This window comes from Hydractinia symbiolongicarpus, chromosome 9 (assembly GCF_029227915.1).
Source record: "Hydractinia symbiolongicarpus strain clone_291-10 chromosome 9, HSymV2.1, whole genome shotgun sequence".
In the NCBI taxonomy this organism is placed as follows: Eukaryota; Metazoa; Cnidaria; class Hydrozoa; order Anthoathecata; family Hydractiniidae; genus Hydractinia; species Hydractinia symbiolongicarpus.
Window position 1 is genome coordinate 9,240,210 of NC_079883.1, and position 25,408 is coordinate 9,265,617.

The 25,408-nt window shown below is 40.3% G+C and overlaps 18 non-coding genes across 18 annotated transcripts; 5 read left to right on the forward strand and 13 right to left on the reverse strand.

Moving 5' to 3' along the window:
- Positions 1–1,381: 1,381 nt before the first annotated feature.
- LOC130661593 (5S ribosomal RNA) lies at positions 1,382–1,500 on the forward strand. Its single transcript, XR_008988771.1, has one exon. It is a non-coding gene; the product is annotated as a 5S ribosomal RNA (ribosomal RNA).
- A 327-nt stretch (positions 1,501–1,827) lies between these two features.
- LOC130659859 (U1 spliceosomal RNA) lies at positions 1,828–1,992 on the reverse strand. Its single transcript, XR_008987062.1, has one exon. It is a non-coding gene; the product is annotated as a U1 spliceosomal RNA (small nuclear RNA).
- A 185-nt stretch (positions 1,993–2,177) lies between these two features.
- Positions 2,178–2,369, reverse strand: LOC130660908 (U2 spliceosomal RNA). Its single transcript, XR_008988104.1, has one exon. It is a non-coding gene; the product is annotated as a U2 spliceosomal RNA (small nuclear RNA).
- Positions 2,370–2,691: 322 nt separating this feature from the next.
- Trnar-acg (transfer RNA arginine (anticodon ACG)) lies at positions 2,692–2,764 on the reverse strand. Its single transcript has one exon. It is a non-coding gene; the product is annotated as a tRNA-Arg (tRNA).
- A 4,468-nt stretch (positions 2,765–7,232) lies between these two features.
- LOC130661595 (5S ribosomal RNA) lies at positions 7,233–7,351 on the forward strand. Its single transcript, XR_008988772.1, has one exon. It is a non-coding gene; the product is annotated as a 5S ribosomal RNA (ribosomal RNA).
- Positions 7,352–7,679: 328 nt separating this feature from the next.
- On the reverse strand, positions 7,680–7,844 carry LOC130659860 (U1 spliceosomal RNA). The gene has a single exon (XR_008987064.1). It is a non-coding gene; the product is annotated as a U1 spliceosomal RNA (small nuclear RNA).
- A 185-nt stretch (positions 7,845–8,029) lies between these two features.
- Positions 8,030–8,221, reverse strand: LOC130660909 (U2 spliceosomal RNA). The gene has a single exon (XR_008988105.1). It is a non-coding gene; the product is annotated as a U2 spliceosomal RNA (small nuclear RNA).
- Positions 8,222–8,543: 322 nt separating this feature from the next.
- Positions 8,544–8,616, reverse strand: Trnar-acg (transfer RNA arginine (anticodon ACG)). The gene has a single exon. It is a non-coding gene; the product is annotated as a tRNA-Arg (tRNA).
- A 4,468-nt stretch (positions 8,617–13,084) lies between these two features.
- On the forward strand, positions 13,085–13,203 carry LOC130661596 (5S ribosomal RNA). The gene has a single exon (XR_008988773.1). It is a non-coding gene; the product is annotated as a 5S ribosomal RNA (ribosomal RNA).
- Positions 13,204–13,531: 328 nt separating this feature from the next.
- LOC130659861 (U1 spliceosomal RNA) lies at positions 13,532–13,696 on the reverse strand. The gene has a single exon (XR_008987065.1). It is a non-coding gene; the product is annotated as a U1 spliceosomal RNA (small nuclear RNA).
- Positions 13,697–13,881: 185 nt separating this feature from the next.
- LOC130660910 (U2 spliceosomal RNA) lies at positions 13,882–14,073 on the reverse strand. Its single transcript, XR_008988106.1, has one exon. It is a non-coding gene; the product is annotated as a U2 spliceosomal RNA (small nuclear RNA).
- Positions 14,074–14,395: 322 nt separating this feature from the next.
- Positions 14,396–14,468, reverse strand: Trnar-acg (transfer RNA arginine (anticodon ACG)). The gene has a single exon. It is a non-coding gene; the product is annotated as a tRNA-Arg (tRNA).
- A 4,467-nt stretch (positions 14,469–18,935) lies between these two features.
- LOC130661597 (5S ribosomal RNA) lies at positions 18,936–19,054 on the forward strand. Its single transcript, XR_008988774.1, has one exon. It is a non-coding gene; the product is annotated as a 5S ribosomal RNA (ribosomal RNA).
- Positions 19,055–19,382: 328 nt separating this feature from the next.
- LOC130659862 (U1 spliceosomal RNA) lies at positions 19,383–19,547 on the reverse strand. The gene has a single exon (XR_008987066.1). It is a non-coding gene; the product is annotated as a U1 spliceosomal RNA (small nuclear RNA).
- Positions 19,548–19,732: 185 nt separating this feature from the next.
- On the reverse strand, positions 19,733–19,924 carry LOC130660911 (U2 spliceosomal RNA). The gene has a single exon (XR_008988107.1). It is a non-coding gene; the product is annotated as a U2 spliceosomal RNA (small nuclear RNA).
- Positions 19,925–20,246: 322 nt separating this feature from the next.
- Positions 20,247–20,319, reverse strand: Trnar-acg (transfer RNA arginine (anticodon ACG)). Its single transcript has one exon. It is a non-coding gene; the product is annotated as a tRNA-Arg (tRNA).
- A 4,468-nt stretch (positions 20,320–24,787) lies between these two features.
- Positions 24,788–24,906, forward strand: LOC130661598 (5S ribosomal RNA). Its single transcript, XR_008988775.1, has one exon. It is a non-coding gene; the product is annotated as a 5S ribosomal RNA (ribosomal RNA).
- A 328-nt stretch (positions 24,907–25,234) lies between these two features.
- LOC130659863 (U1 spliceosomal RNA) lies at positions 25,235–25,399 on the reverse strand. The gene has a single exon (XR_008987067.1). It is a non-coding gene; the product is annotated as a U1 spliceosomal RNA (small nuclear RNA).
- Between the last annotated feature and the right edge of the window lie 9 nt (positions 25,400–25,408).

The following is a 25,408-nucleotide window of genomic DNA, read 5'->3' on the forward strand; positions in this document are numbered from 1 at the left end:
GCACATTATTTAGAAGTTTTATTAACTTCGGTTAACTTGTAGTGACGCCAAGTAAATGTTTTTTTAAAGATGTGTGGTCTTAAAAAAGACCGTTTGTGTTTGGTAGACGTTGGTTTACTTGCTGCTTGTGTATTTTGTGACGGCTTTTGTTCCTTCACTGACTGCGTGTTTTGCAAGTTCTCCAGGCAAGAGAAGACGTACTGCGGTTTGAATTTCACGAGAAGAGATGGTCGACTTTTTGTTTTGAAGAGCCAAACGCGAAGCTTCGGAAGCAATGCGCTCAAAGATGTCGTTGACAAATGAGTTCATGATGCTCATAGCTTTGCTTGAAACTCCGACATCTGGGTGAACTTGTTTCAAAACATTGTAGATGTAAATAGCATAACTTTCCTTTCTCTTTCTCTTGCGTTTCTTTTCACCAGTTCCACCAATCTTTCCTCCTTTTTTGCCGGCTCTTTTTTCACCTTTCTTGGCTACTTTAGGTGCCTGTTTTCCTCCTTTAGCTGCTGCGTCAGACATGGTTAAAAATTTTTGCTACTTAACTTGTAAATAAGCATTAAACTGCAAGTCAAAACTTTTTGTTTATAAGTAAAAAAATCGGATCGAATTCGATCCGAAAACGCCGATACGCAATTTAATTGGTTAAAAAAAAAATCTTTTGTTTAATACTTAATTATGATTGGTTAAAAAAACATGATTTCGATCCTATTTTTATGATGAAAAAACGAGTAAAGTTTATTTCGTTAACACTTACGTTAAATATTCGTACGTTTTTGTATTAACTTACAAATCAAATCGCAGTTATGTCTGGACGTGGAAAAGGTGGAAAAGCTAAGGCTAAAGCCAAGACAAGATCCTCAAGAGCTGGACTTCAATTTCCAGTCGGTAGAGTGCATAGATTCCTTCGTAGAGGGCACTATGCTAACCGAATTGGATCTGGAGCACCAGTTTACTTAGCAGCCGTCTTGGAATATTTATCTGCTGAGATATTGGAGTTGGCTGGTAACGCAGCAAGAGACAACAAAAAAGCTAGGATTATTCCAAGACATTTACAATTGGCTGTTCGTAATGATGAAGAATTAAACAAACTTTTGAGCGGTGTAACCATTGCAGCTGGTGGTGTTTTGCCAAACATTCAAGCTGTCTTACTCCCAAAGAAGAACGACAAAGGACAGAAGAAGTAAACCGCTACACTCAGAAAACAACGGCTATTTTTATAGCCACACATCTTTAAAAAAACATTGTTTTTTTCACAAAACTATAACCTTAAAGTCTAATAGATAATCCATGCATACGCCTTGTCCTAAGTAACTCAAAGAAATTAAATAAAAAAATTTGATCACAACGTCAAAATAAATTGCACGTATTTGCACCTACTAATGTCTACGGCCATACCACGATGAACACACCCGTTCTCGTCTGATCACGGAAGTTAAGCATCGTCGGGCCGGGATAGTACTTGGATGGGGGACCGCCTGGGAACTCCCGGTGTCGTAGGCTTTTCATTTTCATTTGCTGTGATATATTTCTTGTTATAACAATTAAGGAACGTGGCGGTTGTTGAAAGTGTTTCCTATGACATTTTCCTACGACATTTTCAGGTGATAGTACGAGAAAAAGAGCTTTCAAATGCATACAAACTCGATCTATTGCCGATCATCCAATAACCCTGACGGAATGGCAAATAAAATAAAATTCCGCCGCCTTCCGAGGACTTATATCGCAATCACGTTTCGTAACAGCCAAGCGAGGTTTTACCTTAGCGTTTAAGTCACCACCGACATTTGGCCGCGCAACTTTTCTAAGCTCATTCATTTTGACTTAAGGAGGGGGCGAGCGCGGACGCAGGCCCCCACTACCAGAAATTGTACGGTCGAGTTACTGACGTTTGCAGTAATCGCAGAGGTCAGCCCAAGCGTAGTGCAATGCAAGAGCCTCACTCTGGAAGAAAACCCTCATTGATCAGTCTTTACTTCCCCGTCAGGTAAGTATGAGTTGGAACTGCACCGTAGCATGAGGGTACCCTTCAAAGTTTGTTAATGCTTGTGGCTTGAGTGTGTTATAAACTGCCGTGTCGCGGGGCATAGGCTGTATTCTCCCCCAGTGTACGCGTTTTGTTCCCGCCGTAGACTATGCAGAGTGCCGTCGGAAAGAGGACTGCTATTATTCTTTTATTGCTTATGTGGGCCGCCATCGGTAATAGTGCAACACCAAGGCAACCCGTGGTCACGGCGTGAATGAATCCACCTCCATGACCCAAGGCCAAAAATCAGATTAATATACTGACCATTCAGAGAATGGCCTACCAGATATTAAACTGATAAGAACAGATACTACACTTGATCTTAGCCATTAGGCCGAGAAGCGATAAAGAACAAGCGTTGCCATGATAGGCATCGTCCACACACCGTAACTGCTTGTGGAGCATGTCACGTTACTGTAAAGCTTACAACTGTCACCGCGTACGGATGGACGGCGACATAGTAAAAATCACGGCTGTTGATTTAGCCGTAGGATGGAGAGCGACTGTAGCGAGTGGATGGTAACTTACATGAATGCTAACAAAGGCGACGATACTAAGTGCGTGATATTACTTTCCAATATGTCTGCGTACATTCCGTTTATCAACGCATTACGCCAGAACGTGCGCGCGCGTTACACAGTAGACCATGCAGCCGAAATGCGACAGTGCGACCCTGCCAGGAGTCGAACCTGGAATCCCCTGATTCGTAGTCAGATGCCTTATCCATTGGGCCACAGGGCCATGCTTATGACTTCGCCCCATCGTCATTTTGGCTTGCGCATTCGTTTTACTTACGACAGAATTCTTCGTGTTTGTAGCCATGAAAGAAAGGGACTTCTGTGAGTGAATTTTTTTACTGTGGTCTAATAAAAAAGTCGAAACGCAGTGCCCAATATATGAATTGCTCCTAATAGCCGGAAACAGGCCGTGTCGATGATGTAGGCCGACATACGCAACGCAAACCAAAGAACGCTTTATGAAAATCCTAACACGAGCGCGGAAGAAGCCCAAATTAACAGACTAGATGTAATGCTGAAGACCTCAAACTCCAGCAGCTTCTCTTGCAGACTATTGCGTCGTACTACAAATAAAAATTAACATGCTTTCGCATAGTCGCGGCACCCAAAACGGACATTATACGATGTACAGAAACACACATTTCTGTTTTCGCGCCAAATCAATTCCCGGGAGTGGTACTTTTACGTCCGCATACTTCGCACCGTCTTAAATTATATCTCATTTACACGGTAATGTTTAGTATACTTCTACTGTGATAACAAGCATCGTTTATCGTTGGATTGTTGTAAGAAAACATTAAAAATGAGTGAAGCAGCTTCTCCAAAGAAAATCGCACCCAAGAAGAAACCTGCTGCAAAGAAGACAGCTGATCACCCTAAATATGTGGACATGATCAAGGCTGCTATCGCTACCCTAAAGGAACGCGGTGGTTCATCTCGCCAAGCTATTACAAAATATATTCATGCAAATTACAAAGTTGCTGAAAACTCAGATCATCATCTGAAAATGGCTCTTAAACGAGGAGTAACATCAGGCGATTTGATTCAAACTAAAGGCACTGGTGCTTCTGGATCATTCAAGCTAGGTCAGGTAAAAAAAGAAAAACCTAAGAAAAAGGCCGCAGCAAAAAAGCCAACGGCAAAGAAGCCTACTGCAAAGAAAAGTACACCAAAAAAGAAGCCAGCAAAGAAGAGCACGCCAAAGAAAGCAGCAAAGAAGCCTGCCACAAAGAAAGCCTCGGCTAAGAAACCAGCAGCTAAGAAACCCACAAAGAAGCCTGTTGCTAAAAAACCTGCAGCAAAGAAGGTCAAAAAGACTCCCAAAAAGGCAGCAAAGAAGACCGCAAAAAAATAATTTGTGTGTATCTGGCTATTACATTAACAAACGGCTATTTTTATAGCCACACATTTACAAAAAAACATTATCTTGGTACAAAGTTAAACTTGTTTAAGTCACTTAAACAGTTAAAAAAGAGTAAATTTAAGATTAGATTCCCTAAGTTTAAGTATTTTCGTTTTTAAATTTCTTATTTTCTTGCTTTTACTTTTCTTGCCCTTCATATTTTTAACATTGTCAAACTTTATGTAGCATAAAATTTTTATGTAGCATAAAATTTAAACAGAAAGCAGGACAAAGTTTGATATAAAAAGCTAGCCGTAATATTTTTTATGGATGTGTGGCTATAAAAATAGCCGTTTTTTGTTTGGTAAGATGCTTAGGCACGTTCCCCACGAATTCTTCTTGCCAACTGGATGTCTTTAGGCATGATTGTAACTCGTTTTGCGTGAATGGCACACAAGTTAGTATCCTCGAACAAGCCAACAAGGTACGCTTCAGAAGCCTCTTGCAGAGCCATAACGGCTGTGCTCTGGAATCGCAGATCTGTTTTGAAGTCCTGAGCAATTTCTCGCACAAGACGCTGGAAAGGCAACTTGCGGATCAAGAGCTCGGTTGACTTCTGGTATCTTCTGATTTCTCTGAGAGCAACTGTACCAGGTCTGTAACGATGTGGTTTTTTCACTCCTCCAGTAGCTGGTGCGCTTTTCCTCGCAGCTTTAGTGGCGAGTTGTTTTCGTGGAGCCTTTCCTCCAGTAGATTTACGTGCAGTTTGCTTTGTACGAGCCATATTTTAAGAAGTCGATGTAGTACGGATACACAAGACGGTCTAAAATGCACTATCGCGCCAAAGTTTTATTTCTCATATTGATTGACAGCTAAGGTTCAAAACAAACCATTTGATTGGTGCTAAGAAAGTAATTTCTGATTGGCTGCATAATGACATTACGCTCATTACTTTAACATTTTTATAAAATCTGTGTTTTTTGGCTACGGGAAAACGGCTGTATCTTCTGATACACAAAAGCTTTTGACTTTTTTTTTTTTTAGTAAGTAGCAGAAGGTTTGGCGAATTCCAACGATGCCAAATTTATTGCCTTACTGAAACATTAAGACCACGAATTTTTAAAAAAACTACAGTTTTACTTAAAAAAATGTACAAAATGTTCGGAACATTTTGTAATGACGCAACTCTATTGGTTAATTAGGGTGTTTCCACGAGCAGTAGGTAATTTTATGGCCTCTTTTTAAAGCTGTCTGAATTCTGTTAACTCAAACGTTGTTTTTGTACTCGTTCTGTACGCAACTATATCAATATGTCTGGACGCGGAAAAGGAGGTAAAGGATTGGGAAAAGGAGGTGCTAAACGTCACCGAAAAATTCTTCGTGATAACATTCAGGGAATCACAAAACCTGCTATTCGGCGTCTTGCTCGACGAGGTGGTGTCAAACGTATCTCTGGCCTTATCTATGAGGAAACCAGAGGTGTACTGAAGGTTTTCTTAGAGAATGTTATTCGTGATGCTGTAACCTACACAGAGCACGCTAAACGCAAGACCGTTACCGCTATGGATGTTGTTTATGCCTTAAAACGTCAAGGAAGAACTCTTTACGGATTCGGAGGTTAAGCGTTGTCATTGCTCAACAAAAACGGCTATTTTTATAGCCACAAATCTTTTAAAACATTACTTTGTGCACGCTTCCAAATTACACAATGTGTAAAGTCTTGTCACAGTTACATTTATTGCTATACGATACTATGTCATATATGACACAAAAAAAATTTAGAAATACTTTGTAGGGTTAATTTGCCTGGGAGTGTTTCCGTGAAAAGCTGGGTTAAGTTAAATGTAAGCAATAACATGGATCAATGTACTTGTCTTTTCTGCAAGTACAGCTAATAATACGTATGAAAAGTGAAGCTAATCCACACACACATGGGGAAGTATTTTAAATGTAGGCTAGTGTTCTTAAGCACATTATTTAGAAGTTTTATTAACTTCGGTTAACTTGTAGTGACGCCAAGTAAATGTTTTTTTAAAGATGTGTGGTCTTAAAAAAGACCGTTTGTGTTTGGTAGACGTTGGTTTACTTGCTGCTTGTGTATTTTGTGACGGCTTTTGTTCCTTCACTGACTGCGTGTTTTGCAAGTTCTCCAGGCAAGAGAAGACGTACTGCGGTTTGAATTTCACGAGAAGAGATGGTCGACTTTTTGTTTTGAAGAGCCAAACGCGAAGCTTCGGAAGCAATGCGCTCAAAGATGTCGTTGACAAATGAGTTCATGATGCTCATAGCTTTGCTTGAAACTCCGACATCTGGGTGAACTTGTTTCAAAACATTGTAGATGTAAATAGCATAACTTTCCTTTCTCTTTCTCTTGCGTTTCTTTTCACCAGTTCCACCAATCTTTCCTCCTTTTTTGCCGGCTCTTTTTTCACCTTTCTTGGCTACTTTAGGTGCCTGTTTTCCTCCTTTAGCTGCTGCGTCAGACATGGTTAAAAATTTTTGCTACTTAACTTGTAAATAAGCATTAAACTGCAAGTCAAAACTTTTTGTTTATAAGTAAAAAAATCGGATCGAATTCGATCCGAAAACGCCGATACGCAATTTAATTGGTTAAAAAAAAAATCTTTTGTTTAATACTTAATTATGATTGGTTAAAAAAACATGATTTCGATCCTATTTTTATGATGAAAAAACGAGTAAAGTTTATTTCGTTAACACTTACGTTAAATATTCGTACGTTTTTGTATTAACTTACAAATCAAATCGCAGTTATGTCTGGACGTGGAAAAGGTGGAAAAGCTAAGGCTAAAGCCAAGACAAGATCCTCAAGAGCTGGACTTCAATTTCCAGTCGGTAGAGTGCATAGATTCCTTCGTAGAGGGCACTATGCTAACCGAATTGGATCTGGAGCACCAGTTTACTTAGCAGCCGTCTTGGAATATTTATCTGCTGAGATATTGGAGTTGGCTGGTAACGCAGCAAGAGACAACAAAAAAGCTAGGATTATTCCAAGACATTTACAATTGGCTGTTCGTAATGATGAAGAATTAAACAAACTTTTGAGCGGTGTAACCATTGCAGCTGGTGGTGTTTTGCCAAACATTCAAGCTGTCTTACTCCCAAAGAAGAACGACAAAGGACAGAAGAAGTAAACCGCTACACTCAGAAAACAACGGCTATTTTTATAGCCACACATCTTTAAAAAAACATTGTTTTTTTCACAAAACTATAACCTTAAAGTCTAATAGATAATCCATGCATACGCCTTGTCCTAAGTAACTCAAAGAAATTAAATAAAAAAATTTGATCACAACGTCAAAATAAATTGCACGTATTTGCACCTACTAATGTCTACGGCCATACCACGATGAACACACCCGTTCTCGTCTGATCACGGAAGTTAAGCATCGTCGGGCCGGGATAGTACTTGGATGGGGGACCGCCTGGGAACTCCCGGTGTCGTAGGCTTTTCATTTTCATTTGCTGTGATATATTTCTTGTTATAACAATTAAGGAACGTGGCGGTTGTTGAAAGTGTTTCCTATGACATTTTCCTACGACATTTTCAGGTGATAGTACGAGAAAAAAGAGCTTTCAAATGCATACAAACTCGATCTATTGCCGATCATCCAATAACCCTGACGGAATGGCAAATAAAATAAAATTCCGCCGCCTTCCGAGGACTTATATCGCAATCACGTTTCGTAACAGCCAAGCGAGGTTTTACCTTAGCGTTTAAGTCACCACCGACATTTGGCCGCGCAACTTTTCTAAGCTCATTCATTTTGACTTAAGGAGGGGGCGAGCGCGGACGCAGGCCCCCACTACCAGAAATTGTACGGTCGAGTTACTGACGTTTGCAGTAATCGCAGAGGTCAGCCCAAGCGTAGTGCAATGCAAGAGCCTCACTCTGGAAGAAAACCCTCATTGATCAGTCTTTACTTCCCCGTCAGGTAAGTATGAGTTGGAACTGCACCGTAGCATGAGGGTACCCTTCAAAGTTTGTTAATGCTTGTGGCTTGAGTGTGTTATAAACTGCCGTGTCGCGGGGCATAGGCTGTATTCTCCCCCAGTGTACGCGTTTTGTTCCCGCCGTAGACTATGCAGAGTGCCGTCGGAAAGAGGACTGCTATTATTCTTTTATTGCTTATGTGGGCCGCCATCGGTAATAGTGCAACACCAAGGCAACCCGTGGTCACGGCGTGAATGAATCCACCTCCATGACCCAAGGCCAAAAATCAGATTAATATACTGACCATTCAGAGAATGGCCTACCAGATATTAAACTGATAAGAACAGATACTACACTTGATCTTAGCCATTAGGCCGAGAAGCGATAAAGAACAAGCGTTGCCATGATAGGCATCGTCCACACACCGTAACTGCTTGTGGAGCATGTCACGTTACTGTAAAGCTTACAACTGTCACCGCGTACGGATGGACGGCGACATAGTAAAAATCACGGCTGTTGATTTAGCCGTAGGATGGAGAGCGACTGTAGCGAGTGGATGGTAACTTACATGAATGCTAACAAAGGCGACGATACTAAGTGCGTGATATTACTTTCCAATATGTCTGCGTACATTCCGTTTATCAACGCATTACGCCAGAACGTGCGCGCGCGTTACACAGTAGACCATGCAGCCGAAATGCGACAGTGCGACCCTGCCAGGAGTCGAACCTGGAATCCCCTGATTCGTAGTCAGATGCCTTATCCATTGGGCCACAGGGCCATGCTTATGACTTCGCCCCATCGTCATTTTGGCTTGCGCATTCGTTTTACTTACGACAGAATTCTTCGTGTTTGTAGCCATGAAAGAAAGGGACTTCTGTGAGTGAATTTTTTTACTGTGGTCTAATAAAAAAGTCGAAACGCAGTGCCCAATATATGAATTGCTCCTAATAGCCGGAAACAGGCCGTGTCGATGATGTAGGCCGACATACGCAACGCAAACCAAAGAACGCTTTATGAAAATCCTAACACGAGCGCGGAAGAAGCCCAAATTAACAGACTAGATGTAATGCTGAAGACCTCAAACTCCAGCAGCTTCTCTTGCAGACTATTGCGTCGTACTACAAATAAAAATTAACATGCTTTCGCATAGTCGCGGCACCCAAAACGGACATTATACGATGTACAGAAACACACATTTCTGTTTTCGCGCCAAATCAATTCCCGGGAGTGGTACTTTTACGTCCGCATACTTCGCACCGTCTTAAATTATATCTCATTTACACGGTAATGTTTAGTATACTTCTACTGTGATAACAAGCATCGTTTATCGTTGGATTGTTGTAAGAAAACATTAAAAATGAGTGAAGCAGCTTCTCCAAAGAAAATCGCACCCAAGAAGAAACCTGCTGCAAAGAAGACAGCTGATCACCCTAAATATGTGGACATGATCAAGGCTGCTATCGCTACCCTAAAGGAACGCGGTGGTTCATCTCGCCAAGCTATTACAAAATATATTCATGCAAATTACAAAGTTGCTGAAAACTCAGATCATCATCTGAAAATGGCTCTTAAACGAGGAGTAACATCAGGCGATTTGATTCAAACTAAAGGCACTGGTGCTTCTGGATCATTCAAGCTAGGTCAGGTAAAAAAAGAAAAACCTAAGAAAAAGGCCGCAGCAAAAAAGCCAACGGCAAAGAAGCCTACTGCAAAGAAAAGTACACCAAAAAAGAAGCCAGCAAAGAAGAGCACGCCAAAGAAAGCAGCAAAGAAGCCTGCCACAAAGAAAGCCTCGGCTAAGAAACCAGCAGCTAAGAAACCCACAAAGAAGCCTGTTGCTAAAAAACCTGCAGCAAAGAAGGTCAAAAAGACTCCCAAAAAGGCAGCAAAGAAGACCGCAAAAAAATAATTTGTGTGTATCTGGCTATTACATTAACAAACGGCTATTTTTATAGCCACACATTTACAAAAAAACATTATCTTGGTACAAAGTTAAACTTGTTTAAGTCACTTAAACAGTTAAAAAAGAGTAAATTTAAGATTAGATTCCCTAAGTTTAAGTATTTTCGTTTTTAAATTTCTTATTTTCTTGCTTTTACTTTTCTTGCCCTTCATATTTTTAACATTGTCAAACTTTATGTAGCATAAAATTTTTATGTAGCATAAAATTTAAACAGAAAGCAGGACAAAGTTTGATATAAAAAGCTAGCCGTAATATTTTTTATGGATGTGTGGCTATAAAAATAGCCGTTTTTTGTTTGGTAAGATGCTTAGGCACGTTCCCCACGAATTCTTCTTGCCAACTGGATGTCTTTAGGCATGATTGTAACTCGTTTTGCGTGAATGGCACACAAGTTAGTATCCTCGAACAAGCCAACAAGGTACGCTTCAGAAGCCTCTTGCAGAGCCATAACGGCTGTGCTCTGGAATCGCAGATCTGTTTTGAAGTCCTGAGCAATTTCTCGCACAAGACGCTGGAAAGGCAACTTGCGGATCAAGAGCTCGGTTGACTTCTGGTATCTTCTGATTTCTCTGAGAGCAACTGTACCAGGTCTGTAACGATGTGGTTTTTTCACTCCTCCAGTAGCTGGTGCGCTTTTCCTCGCAGCTTTAGTGGCGAGTTGTTTTCGTGGAGCCTTTCCTCCAGTAGATTTACGTGCAGTTTGCTTTGTACGAGCCATATTTTAAGAAGTCGATGTAGTACGGATACACAAGACGGTCTAAAATGCACTATCGCGCCAAAGTTTTATTTCTCATATTGATTGACAGCTAAGGTTCAAAACAAACCATTTGATTGGTGCTAAGAAAGTAATTTCTGATTGGCTGCATAATGACATTACGCTCATTACTTTAACATTTTTATAAAATCTGTGTTTTTTGGCTACGGGAAAACGGCTGTATCTTCTGATACACAAAAGCTTTTGACTTTTTTTTTTTTTAGTAAGTAGCAGAAGGTTTGGCGAATTCCAACGATGCCAAATTTATTGCCTTACTGAAACATTAAGACCACGAATTTTTAAAAAAACTACAGTTTTACTTAAAAAAATGTACAAAATGTTCGGAACATTTTGTAATGACGCAACTCTATTGGTTAATTAGGGTGTTTCCACGAGCAGTAGGTAATTTTATGGCCTCTTTTTAAAGCTGTCTGAATTCTGTTAACTCAAACGTTGTTTTTGTACTCGTTCTGTACGCAACTATATCAATATGTCTGGACGCGGAAAAGGAGGTAAAGGATTGGGAAAAGGAGGTGCTAAACGTCACCGAAAAATTCTTCGTGATAACATTCAGGGAATCACAAAACCTGCTATTCGGCGTCTTGCTCGACGAGGTGGTGTCAAACGTATCTCTGGCCTTATCTATGAGGAAACCAGAGGTGTACTGAAGGTTTTCTTAGAGAATGTTATTCGTGATGCTGTAACCTACACAGAGCACGCTAAACGCAAGACCGTTACCGCTATGGATGTTGTTTATGCCTTAAAACGTCAAGGAAGAACTCTTTACGGATTCGGAGGTTAAGCGTTGTCATTGCTCAACAAAAACGGCTATTTTTATAGCCACAAATCTTTTAAAACATTACTTTGTGCACGCTTCCAAATTACACAATGTGTAAAGTCTTGTCACAGTTACATTTATTGCTATACGATACTATGTCATATATGACACAAAAAAAATTTAGAAATACTTTGTAGGGTTAATTTGCCTGGGAGTGTTTCCGTGAAAAGCTGGGTTAAGTTAAATGTAAGCAATAACATGGATCAATGTACTTGTCTTTTCTGCAAGTACAGCTAATAATACGTATGAAAAGTGAAGCTAATCCACACACACATGGGGAAGTATTTTAAATGTAGGCTAGTGTTCTTAAGCACATTATTTAGAAGTTTTATTAACTTCGGTTAACTTGTAGTGACGCCAAGTAAATGTTTTTTTAAAGATGTGTGGTCTTAAAAAAGACCGTTTGTGTTTGGTAGACGTTGGTTTACTTGCTGCTTGTGTATTTTGTGACGGCTTTTGTTCCTTCACTGACTGCGTGTTTTGCAAGTTCTCCAGGCAAGAGAAGACGTACTGCGGTTTGAATTTCACGAGAAGAGATGGTCGACTTTTTGTTTTGAAGAGCCAAACGCGAAGCTTCGGAAGCAATGCGCTCAAAGATGTCGTTGACAAATGAGTTCATGATGCTCATAGCTTTGCTTGAAACTCCGACATCTGGGTGAACTTGTTTCAAAACATTGTAGATGTAAATAGCATAACTTTCCTTTCTCTTTCTCTTGCGTTTCTTTTCACCAGTTCCACCAATCTTTCCTCCTTTTTTGCCGGCTCTTTTTTCACCTTTCTTGGCTACTTTAGGTGCCTGTTTTCCTCCTTTAGCTGCTGCGTCAGACATGGTTAAAAATTTTTGCTACTTAACTTGTAAATAAGCATTAAACTGCAAGTCAAAACTTTTTGTTTATAAGTAAAAAAATCGGATCGAATTCGATCCGAAAACGCCGATACGCAATTTAATTGGTTAAAAAAAAAATCTTTTGTTTAATACTTAATTATGATTGGTTAAAAAAACATGATTTCGATCCTATTTTTATGATGAAAAAACGAGTAAAGTTTATTTCGTTAACACTTACGTTAAATATTCGTACGTTTTTGTATTAACTTACAAATCAAATCGCAGTTATGTCTGGACGTGGAAAAGGTGGAAAAGCTAAGGCTAAAGCCAAGACAAGATCCTCAAGAGCTGGACTTCAATTTCCAGTCGGTAGAGTGCATAGATTCCTTCGTAGAGGGCACTATGCTAACCGAATTGGATCTGGAGCACCAGTTTACTTAGCAGCCGTCTTGGAATATTTATCTGCTGAGATATTGGAGTTGGCTGGTAACGCAGCAAGAGACAACAAAAAAGCTAGGATTATTCCAAGACATTTACAATTGGCTGTTCGTAATGATGAAGAATTAAACAAACTTTTGAGCGGTGTAACCATTGCAGCTGGTGGTGTTTTGCCAAACATTCAAGCTGTCTTACTCCCAAAGAAGAACGACAAAGGACAGAAGAAGTAAACCGCTACACTCAGAAAACAACGGCTATTTTTATAGCCACACATCTTTAAAAAAACATTGTTTTTTTCACAAAACTATAACCTTAAAGTCTAATAGATAATCCATGCATACGCCTTGTCCTAAGTAACTCAAAGAAATTAAATAAAAAAATTTGATCACAACGTCAAAATAAATTGCACGTATTTGCACCTACTAATGTCTACGGCCATACCACGATGAACACACCCGTTCTCGTCTGATCACGGAAGTTAAGCATCGTCGGGCCGGGATAGTACTTGGATGGGGGACCGCCTGGGAACTCCCGGTGTCGTAGGCTTTTCATTTTCATTTGCTGTGATATATTTCTTGTTATAACAATTAAGGAACGTGGCGGTTGTTGAAAGTGTTTCCTATGACATTTTCCTACGACATTTTCAGGTGATAGTACGAGAAAAAAGAGCTTTCAAATGCATACAAACTCGATCTATTGCCGATCATCCAATAACCCTGACGGAATGGCAAATAAAATAAAATTCCGCCGCCTTCCGAGGACTTATATCGCAATCACGTTTCGTAACAGCCAAGCGAGGTTTTACCTTAGCGTTTAAGTCACCACCGACATTTGGCCGCGCAACTTTTCTAAGCTCATTCATTTTGACTTAAGGAGGGGGCGAGCGCGGACGCAGGCCCCCACTACCAGAAATTGTACGGTCGAGTTACTGACGTTTGCAGTAATCGCAGAGGTCAGCCCAAGCGTAGTGCAATGCAAGAGCCTCACTCTGGAAGAAAACCCTCATTGATCAGTCTTTACTTCCCCGTCAGGTAAGTATGAGTTGGAACTGCACCGTAGCATGAGGGTACCCTTCAAAGTTTGTTAATGCTTGTGGCTTGAGTGTGTTATAAACTGCCGTGTCGCGGGGCATAGGCTGTATTCTCCCCCAGTGTACGCGTTTTGTTCCCGCCGTAGACTATGCAGAGTGCCGTCGGAAAGAGGACTGCTATTATTCTTTTATTGCTTATGTGGGCCGCCATCGGTAATAGTGCAACACCAAGGCAACCCGTGGTCACGGCGTGAATGAATCCACCTCCATGACCCAAGGCCAAAAATCAGATTAATATACTGACCATTCAGAGAATGGCCTACCAGATATTAAACTGATAAGAACAGATACTACACTTGATCTTAGCCATTAGGCCGAGAAGCGATAAAGAACAAGCGTTGCCATGATAGGCATCGTCCACACACCGTAACTGCTTGTGGAGCATGTCACGTTACTGTAAAGCTTACAACTGTCACCGCGTACGGATGGACGGCGACATAGTAAAAATCACGGCTGTTGATTTAGCCGTAGGATGGAGAGCGACTGTAGCGAGTGGATGGTAACTTACATGAATGCTAACAAAGGCGACGATACTAAGTGCGTGATATTACTTTCCAATATGTCTGCGTACATTCCGTTTATCAACGCATTACGCCAGAACGTGCGCGCGCGTTACACAGTAGACCATGCAGCCGAAATGCGACAGTGCGACCCTGCCAGGAGTCGAACCTGGAATCCCCTGATTCGTAGTCAGATGCCTTATCCATTGGGCCACAGGGCCATGCTTATGACTTCGCCCCATCGTCATTTTGGCTTGCGCATTCGTTTTACTTACGACAGAATTCTTCGTGTTTGTAGCCATGAAAGAAAGGGACTTCTGTGAGTGAATTTTTTTACTGTGGTCTAATAAAAAAGTCGAAACGCAGTGCCCAATATATGAATTGCTCCTAATAGCCGGAAACAGGCCGTGTCGATGATGTAGGCCGACATACGCAACGCAAACCAAAGAACGCTTTATGAAAATCCTAACACGAGCGCGGAAGAAGCCCAAATTAACAGACTAGATGTAATGCTGAAGACCTCAAACTCCAGCAGCTTCTCTTGCAGACTATTGCGTCGTACTACAAATAAAAATTAACATGCTTTCGCATAGTCGCGGCACCCAAAACGGACATTATACGATGTACAGAAACACACATTTCTGTTTTCGCGCCAAATCAATTCCCGGGAGTGGTACTTTTACGTCCGCATACTTCGCACCGTCTTAAATTATATCTCATTTACACGGTAATGTTTAGTATACTTCTACTGTGATAACAAGCATCGTTTATCGTTGGATTGTTGTAAGAAAACATTAAAAATGAGTGAAGCAGCTTCTCCAAAGAAAATCGCACCCAAGAAGAAACCTGCTGCAAAGAAGACAGCTGATCACCCTAAATATGTGGACATGATCAAGGCTGCTATCGCTACCCTAAAGGAACGCGGTGGTTCATCTCGCCAAGCTATTACAAAATATATTCATGCAAATTACAAAGTTGCTGAAAACTCAGATCATCATCTGAAAATGGCTCTTAAACGAGGAGTAACATCAGGCGATTTGATTCAAACTAAAGGCACTGGTGCTTCTGGATCATTCAAGCTAGGTCAGGTAAAAAAAGAAAAACCTAAGAAAAAGGCCGCAGCAAAAAAGCCAACGGCAAAGAAGCCTACTGCAAAGAAAAGTACACCAAAAAAGAAGCCAGCAAAGAAGAGCACGCCAAAGAAAGCAGCAAAGAAGCCTGCCACAAAGAAAGCCTCGGCTAAGAAACCAGCAGCTAAGAAACCCACAAAGAAGCCTGTTGCTAAAAAACCTGCAGCAAAGAAGGTCAAAAAGACTCCCAAAAAGGCAGCAAAGAAGACCGCAAAAAAATAATTTGTGTGTATCTGGCTATTACATTAACAAACGGCTATTTTTATAGCCACACTTTACAAAAAAACATTATCTTGGTACAAAGTTAAACTTGTTTAAGTCACTTAAACAGTTAAAAAAGAGTAAATTTAAGATTAGATTCCCTAAGTTTAAGTATTTTCGTTTTTAAATTTCTTATTTTCTTGCTTTTACTTTTCTTGCCCTTCATATTTTTAACATTGTCAAACTTTATGTAGCATAAAATTTTTATGTAGCATAAAATTTAAACAGAAAGCAGGACAAAGTTTGATATAAAAAGCTAGCCGTAATATTTTTTATGGATGTGTGGCTATAAAAATAGCCGTTTTTTGTTTGGTAAGATGCTTAGGCACGTTCCCCACGAATTCTTCTTGCCAACTGGATGTCTTTAGGCATGATTGTAACTCGTTTTGCGTGAATGGCACACAAGTTAGTATCCTCGAACAAGCCAACAAGGTACGCTTCAGAAGCCTCTTGCAGAGCCATAACGGCTGTGCTCTGGAATCGCAGATCTGTTTTGAAGTCCTGAGCAATTTCTCGCACAAGACGCTGGAAAGGCAACTTGCGGATCAAGAGCTCGGTTGACTTCTGGTATCTTCTGATTTCTCTGAGAGCAACTGTACCAGGTCTGTAACGATGTGGTTTTTTCACTCCTCCAGTAGCTGGTGCGCTTTTCCTCGCAGCTTTAGTGGCGAGTTGTTTTCGTGGAGCCTTTCCTCCAGTAGATTTACGTGCAGTTTGCTTTGTACGAGCCATATTTTAAGAAGTCGATGTAGTACGGATACACAAGACGGTCTAAAATGCACTATCGCGCCAAAGTTTTATTTCTCATATTGATTGACAGCTAAGGTTCAAAACAAACCATTTGATTGGTGCTAAGAAAGTAATTTCTGATTGGCTGCATAATGACATTACGCTCATTACTTTAACATTTTTATAAAATCTGTGTTTTTTGGCTACGGGAAAACGGCTGTATCTTCTGATACACAAAAGCTTTTGACTTTTTTTTTTTTTAGTAAGTAGCAGAAGGTTTGGCGAATTCCAACGATGCCAAATTTATTGCCTTACTGAAACATTAAGACCACGAATTTTTAAAAAAACTACAGTTTTACTTAAAAAAATGTACAAAATGTTCGGAACATTTTGTAATGACGCAACTCTATTGGTTAATTAGGGTGTTTCCACGAGCAGTAGGTAATTTTATGGCCTCTTTTTAAAGCTGTCTGAATTCTGTTAACTCAAACGTTGTTTTTGTACTCGTTCTGTACGCAACTATATCAATATGTCTGGACGCGGAAAAGGAGGTAAAGGATTGGGAAAAGGAGGTGCTAAACGTCACCGAAAAATTCTTCGTGATAACATTCAGGGAATCACAAAACCTGCTATTCGGCGTCTTGCTCGACGAGGTGGTGTCAAACGTATCTCTGGCCTTATCTATGAGGAAACCAGAGGTGTACTGAAGGTTTTCTTAGAGAATGTTATTCGTGATGCTGTAACCTACACAGAGCACGCTAAACGCAAGACCGTTACCGCTATGGATGTTGTTTATGCCTTAAAACGTCAAGGAAGAACTCTTTACGGATTCGGAGGTTAAGCGTTGTCATTGCTCAACAAAAACGGCTATTTTTATAGCCACAAATCTTTTAAAACATTACTTTGTGCACGCTTCCAAATTACACAATGTGTAAAGTCTTGTCACAGTTACATTTATTGCTATACGATACTATGTCATATATGACACAAAAAAAATTTAGAAATACTTTGTAGGGTTAATTTGCCTGGGAGTGTTTCCGTGAAAAGCTGGGTTAAGTTAAATGTAAGCAATAACATGGATCAATGTACTTGTCTTTTCTGCAAGTACAGCTAATAATACGTATGAAAAGTGAAGCTAATCCACACACACATGGGGAAGTATTTTAAATGTAGGCTAGTGTTCTTAAGCACATTATTTAGAAGTTTTATTAACTTCGGTTAACTTGTAGTGACGCCAAGTAAATGTTTTTTTAAAGATGTGTGGTCTTAAAAAAGACCGTTTGTGTTTGGTAGACGTTGGTTTACTTGCTGCTTGTGTATTTTGTGACGGCTTTTGTTCCTTCACTGACTGCGTGTTTTGCAAGTTCTCCAGGCAAGAGAAGACGTACTGCGGTTTGAATTTCACGAGAAGAGATGGTCGACTTTTTGTTTTGAAGAGCCAAACGCGAAGCTTCGGAAGCAATGCGCTCAAAGATGTCGTTGACAAATGAGTTCATGATGCTCATAGCTTTGCTTGAAACTCCGACATCTGGGTGAACTTGTTTCAAAACATTGTAGATGTAAATAGCATAACTTTCCTTTCTCTTTCTCTTGCGTTTCTTTTCACCAGTTCCACCAATCTTTCCTCCTTTTTTGCCGGCTCTTTTTTCACCTTTCTTGGCTACTTTAGGTGCCTGTTTTCCTCCTTTAGCTGCTGCGTCAGACATGGTTAAAAATTTTTGCTACTTAACTTGTAAATAAGCATTAAACTGCAAGTCAAAACTTTTTGTTTATAAGTAAAAAAATCGGATCGAATTCGATCCGAAAACGCCGATACGCAATTTAATTGGTTAAAAAAAAAATCTTTTGTTTAATACTTAATTATGATTGGTTAAAAAAACATGATTTCGATCCTATTTTTATGATGAAAAAACGAGTAAAGTTTATTTCGTTAACACTTACGTTAAATATTCGTACGTTTTTGTATTAACTTACAAATCAAATCGCAGTTATGTCTGGACGTGGAAAAGGTGGAAAAGCTAAGGCTAAAGCCAAGACAAGATCCTCAAGAGCTGGACTTCAATTTCCAGTCGGTAGAGTGCATAGATTCCTTCGTAGAGGGCACTATGCTAACCGAATTGGATCTGGAGCACCAGTTTACTTAGCAGCCGTCTTGGAATATTTATCTGCTGAGATATTGGAGTTGGCTGGTAACGCAGCAAGAGACAACAAAAAAGCTAGGATTATTCCAAGACATTTACAATTGGCTGTTCGTAATGATGAAGAATTAAACAAACTTTTGAGCGGTGTAACCATTGCAGCTGGTGGTGTTTTGCCAAACATTCAAGCTGTCTTACTCCCAAAGAAGAACGACAAAGGACAGAAGAAGTAAACCGCTACACTCAGAAAACAACGGCTATTTTTATAGCCACACATCTTTAAAAAAACATTGTTTTTTTCACAAAACTATAACCTTAAAGTCTAATAGATAATCCATGCATACGCCTTGTCCTAAGTAACTCAAAGAAATTAAATAAAAAAATTTGATCACAACGTCAAAATAAATTGCACGTATTTGCACCTACTAATGTCTACGGCCATACCACGATGAACACACCCGTTCTCGTCTGATCACGGAAGTTAAGCATCGTCGGGCCGGGATAGTACTTGGATGGGGGACCGCCTGGGAACTCCCGGTGTCGTAGGCTTTTCATTTTCATTTGCTGTGATATATTTCTTGTTATAACAATTAAGGAACGTGGCGGTTGTTGAAAGTGTTTCCTATGACATTTTCCTACGACATTTTCAGGTGATAGTACGAGAAAAAAGAGCTTTCAAATGCATACAAACTCGATCTATTGCCGATCATCCAATAACCCTGACGGAATGGCAAATAAAATAAAATTCCGCCGCCTTCCGAGGACTTATATCGCAATCACGTTTCGTAACAGCCAAGCGAGGTTTTACCTTAGCGTTTAAGTCACCACCGACATTTGGCCGCGCAACTTTTCTAAGCTCATTCATTTTGACTTAAGGAGGGGGCGAGCGCGGACGCAGGCCCCCACTACCAGAAATTGTACGGTCGAGTTACTGACGTTTGCAGTAATCGCAGAGGTCAGCCCAAGCGTAGTGCAATGCAAGAGCCTCACTCTGGAAGAAAACCCTCATTGATCAGTCTTTACTTCCCCGTCAGGTAAGTATGAGTTGGAACTGCACCGTAGCATGAGGGTACCCTTCAAAGTTTGTTAATGCTTGTGGCTTGAGTGTGTTATAAACTGCCGTGTCGCGGGGCATAGGCTGTATTCTCCCCCAGTGTACGCGTTTTGTTCCCGCCGTAGACTATGCAGAGTGCCGTCGGAAAGAGGACTGCTATTATTCTTTTATTGCTTATGTGGGCCGCCATCGGTAATAGTGCAACACCAAGGCAACCCGTGGTCACGGCGTGAATGAATCCACCTCCATGACCCAAGGCCAAAAATCAGATTAATATACTGACCATTCAGAGAATGGCCTACCAGATATTAAACTGATAAGAACAGATACTACACTTGATCTTAGCCATTAGGCCGAGAAGCGATAAAGAACAAGCGTTGCCATGATAGGCATCGTCCACACACCGTAACTGCTTGTGGAGCATGTCACGTTACTGTAAAGCTTACAACTGTCACCGCGTACGGATGGACGGCGACATAGTAAAAATCACGGCTGTTGATTTAGCCGTAGGATGGAGAGCGACTGTAGCGAGTGGATGGTAACTTACATGAATGCTAACAAAGGCGACGATACTAAGTGCGTGATATTACTTTCCAATATGTCTGCGTACATTCCGTTTATCAACGCATTACGCCAGAACGTGCGCGCGCGTTACACAGTAGACCATGCAGCCGAAATGCGACAGTGCGACCCTGCCAGGAGTCGAACCTGGAATCCCCTGATTCGTAGTCAGATGCCTTATCCATTGGGCCACAGGGCCATGCTTATGACTTCGCCCCATCGTCATTTTGGCTTGCGCATTCGTTTTACTTACGACAGAATTCTTCGTGTTTGTAGCCATGAAAGAAAGGGACTTCTGTGAGTGAATTTTTTTACTGTGGTCTAATAAAAAAGTCGAAACGCAGTGCCCAATATATGAATTGCTCCTAATAGCCGGAAACAGGCCGTGTCGATGATGTAGGCCGACATACGCAACGCAAACCAAAGAACGCTTTATGAAAATCCTAACACGAGCGCGGAAGAAGCCCAAATTAACAGACTAGATGTAATGCTGAAGACCTCAAACTCCAGCAGCTTCTCTTGCAGACTATTGCGTCGTACTACAAATAAAAATTAACATGCTTTCGCATAGTCGCGGCACCCAAAACGGACATTATACGATGTACAGAAACACACATTTCTGTTTTCGCGCCAAATCAATTCCCGGGAGTGGTACTTTTACGTCCGCATACTTCGCACCGTCTTAAATTATATCTCATTTACACGGTAATGTTTAGTATACTTCTACTGTGATAACAAGCATCGTTTATCGTTGGATTGTTGTAAGAAAACATTAAAAATGAGTGAAGCAGCTTCTCCAAAGAAAATCGCACCCAAGAAGAAACCTGCTGCAAAGAAGACAGCTGATCACCCTAAATATGTGGACATGATCAAGGCTGCTATCGCTACCCTAAAGGAACGCGGTGGTTCATCTCGCCAAGCTATTACAAAATATATTCATGCAAATTACAAAGTTGCTGAAAACTCAGATCATCATCTGAAAATGGCTCTTAAACGAGGAGTAACATCAGGCGATTTGATTCAAACTAAAGGCACTGGTGCTTCTGGATCATTCAAGCTAGGTCAGGTAAAAAAAGAAAAACCTAAGAAAAAGGCCGCAGCAAAAAAGCCAACGGCAAAGAAGCCTACTGCAAAGAAAAGTACACCAAAAAAGAAGCCAGCAAAGAAGAGCACGCCAAAGAAAGCAGCAAAGAAGCCTGCCACAAAGAAAGCCTCGGCTAAGAAACCAGCAGCTAAGAAACCCACAAAGAAGCCTGTTGCTAAAAAACCTGCAGCAAAGAAGGTCAAAAAGACTCCCAAAAAGGCAGCAAAGAAGACCGCAAAAAAATAATTTGTGTGTATCTGGCTATTACATTAACAAACGGCTATTTTTATAGCCACACATTTACAAAAAAACATTATCTTGGTACAAAGTTAAACTTGTTTAAGTCACTTAAACAGTTAAAAAAGAGTAAATTTAAGATTAGATTCCCTAAGTTTAAGTATTTTCGTTTTTAAATTTCTTATTTTCTTGCTTTTACTTTTCTTGCCCTTCATATTTTTAACATTGTCAAACTTTATGTAGCATAAAATTTTTATGTAGCATAAAATTTAAACAGAAAGCAGGACAAAGTTTGATATAAAAAGCTAGCCGTAATATTTTTTATGGATGTGTGGCTATAAAAATAGCCGTTTTTTGTTTGGTAAGATGCTTAGGCACGTTCCCCACGAATTCTTCTTGCCAACTGGATGTCTTTAGGCATGATTGTAACTCGTTTTGCGTGAATGGCACACAAGTTAGTATCCTCGAACAAGCCAACAAGGTACGCTTCAGAAGCCTCTTGCAGAGCCATAACGGCTGTGCTCTGGAATCGCAGATCTGTTTTGAAGTCCTGAGCAATTTCTCGCACAAGACGCTGGAAAGGCAACTTGCGGATCAAGAGCTCGGTTGACTTCTGGTATCTTCTGATTTCTCTGAGAGCAACTGTACCAGGTCTGTAACGATGTGGTTTTTTCACTCCTCCAGTAGCTGGTGCGCTTTTCCTCGCAGCTTTAGTGGCGAGTTGTTTTCGTGGAGCCTTTCCTCCAGTAGATTTACGTGCAGTTTGCTTTGTACGAGCCATATTTTAAGAAGTCGATGTAGTACGGATACACAAGACGGTCTAAAATGCACTATCGCGCCAAAGTTTTATTTCTCATATTGATTGACAGCTAAGGTTCAAAACAAACCATTTGATTGGTGCTAAGAAAGTAATTTCTGATTGGCTGCATAATGACATTACGCTCATTACTTTAACATTTTTATAAAATCTGTGTTTTTTGGCTACGGGAAAACGGCTGTATCTTCTGATACACAAAAGCTTTTGACTTTTTTTTTTTTTAGTAAGTAGCAGAAGGTTTGGCGAATTCCAACGATGCCAAATTTATTGCCTTACTGAAACATTAAGACCACGAATTTTTAAAAAAACTACAGTTTTACTTAAAAAAATGTACAAAATGTTCGGAACATTTTGTAATGACGCAACTCTATTGGTTAATTAGGGTGTTTCCACGAGCAGTAGGTAATTTTATGGCCTCTTTTTAAAGCTGTCTGAATTCTGTTAACTCAAACGTTGTTTTTGTACTCGTTCTGTACGCAACTATATCAATATGTCTGGACGCGGAAAAGGAGGTAAAGGATTGGGAAAAGGAGGTGCTAAACGTCACCGAAAAATTCTTCGTGATAACATTCAGGGAATCACAAAACCTGCTATTCGGCGTCTTGCTCGACGAGGTGGTGTCAAACGTATCTCTGGCCTTATCTATGAGGAAACCAGAGGTGTACTGAAGGTTTTCTTAGAGAATGTTATTCGTGATGCTGTAACCTACACAGAGCACGCTAAACGCAAGACCGTTACCGCTATGGATGTTGTTTATGCCTTAAAACGTCAAGGAAGAACTCTTTACGGATTCGGAGGTTAAGCGTTGTCATTGCTCAACAAAAACGGCTATTTTTATAGCCACAAATCTTTTAAAACATTACTTTGTGCACGCTTCCAAATTACACAATGTGTAAAGTCTTGTCACAGTTACATTTATTGCTATACGATACTATGTCATATATGACACAAAAAAAATTTAGAAATACTTTGTAGGGTTAATTTGCCTGGGAGTGTTTCCGTGAAAAGCTGGGTTAAGTTAAATGTAAGCAATAACATGGATCAATGTACTTGTCTTTTCTGCAAGTACAGCTAATAATACGTATGAAAAGTGAAGCTAATCCACACACACATGGGGAAGTATTTTAAATGTAGGCTAGTGTTCTTAAGCACATTATTTAGAAGTTTTATTAACTTCGGTTAACTTGTAGTGACGCCAAGTAAATGTTTTTTTAAAGATGTGTGGTCTTAAAAAAGACCGTTTGTGTTTGGTAGACGTTGGTTTACTTGCTGCTTGTGTATTTTGTGACGGCTTTTGTTCCTTCACTGACTGCGTGTTTTGCAAGTTCTCCAGGCAAGAGAAGACGTACTGCGGTTTGAATTTCACGAGAAGAGATGGTCGACTTTTTGTTTTGAAGAGCCAAACGCGAAGCTTCGGAAGCAATGCGCTCAAAGATGTCGTTGACAAATGAGTTCATGATGCTCATAGCTTTGCTTGAAACTCCGACATCTGGGTGAACTTGTTTCAAAACATTGTAGATGTAAATAGCATAACTTTCCTTTCTCTTTCTCTTGCGTTTCTTTTCACCAGTTCCACCAATCTTTCCTCCTTTTTTGCCGGCTCTTTTTTCACCTTTCTTGGCTACTTTAGGTGCCTGTTTTCCTCCTTTAGCTGCTGCGTCAGACATGGTTAAAAATTTTTGCTACTTAACTTGTAAATAAGCATTAAACTGCAAGTCAAAACTTTTTGTTTATAAGTAAAAAAATCGGATCGAATTCGATCCGAAAACGCCGATACGCAATTTAATTGGTTAAAAAAAAAATCTTTTGTTTAATACTTAATTATGATTGGTTAAAAAAACATGATTTCGATCCTATTTTTATGATGAAAAAACGAGTAAAGTTTATTTCGTTAACACTTACGTTAAATATTCGTACGTTTTTGTATTAACTTACAAATCAAATCGCAGTTATGTCTGGACGTGGAAAAGGTGGAAAAGCTAAGGCTAAAGCCAAGACAAGATCCTCAAGAGCTGGACTTCAATTTCCAGTCGGTAGAGTGCATAGATTCCTTCGTAGAGGGCACTATGCTAACCGAATTGGATCTGGAGCACCAGTTTACTTAGCAGCCGTCTTGGAATATTTATCTGCTGAGATATTGGAGTTGGCTGGTAACGCAGCAAGAGACAACAAAAAAGCTAGGATTATTCCAAGACATTTACAATTGGCTGTTCGTAATGATGAAGAATTAAACAAACTTTTGAGCGGTGTAACCATTGCAGCTGGTGGTGTTTTGCCAAACATTCAAGCTGTCTTACTCCCAAAGAAGAACGACAAAGGACAGAAGAAGTAAACCGCTACACTCAGAAAACAACGGCTATTTTTATAGCCACACATCTTTAAAAAAACATTGTTTTTTTCACAAAACTATAACCTTAAAGTCTAATAGATAATCCATGCATACGCCTTGTCCTAAGTAACTCAAAGAAATTAAATAAAAAAATTTGATCACAACGTCAAAATAAATTGCACGTATTTGCACCTACTAATGTCTACGGCCATACCACGATGAACACACCCGTTCTCGTCTGATCACGGAAGTTAAGCATCGTCGGGCCGGGATAGTACTTGGATGGGGGACCGCCTGGGAACTCCCGGTGTCGTAGGCTTTTCATTTTCATTTGCTGTGATATATTTCTTGTTATAACAATTAAGGAACGTGGCGGTTGTTGAAAGTGTTTCCTATGACATTTTCCTACGACATTTTCAGGTGATAGTACGAGAAAAAAGAGCTTTCAAATGCATACAAACTCGATCTATTGCCGATCATCCAATAACCCTGACGGAATGGCAAATAAAATAAAATTCCGCCGCCTTCCGAGGACTTATATCGCAATCACGTTTCGTAACAGCCAAGCGAGGTTTTACCTTAGCGTTTAAGTCACCACCGACATTTGGCCGCGCAACTTTTCTAAGCTCATTCATTTTGACTTAAGGAGGGGGCGAGCGCGGACGCAGGCCCCCACTACCAGAAATTGTACGGTCGAGTTACTGACGTTTGCAGTAATCGCAGAGGTCAGCCCAAGCGTAGTGCAATGCAAGAGCCTCACTCTGGAAGAAAACCCTCATTGATCAGTCTTTACTTCCCCGTCAGGTAAGTATGAGTTGGAA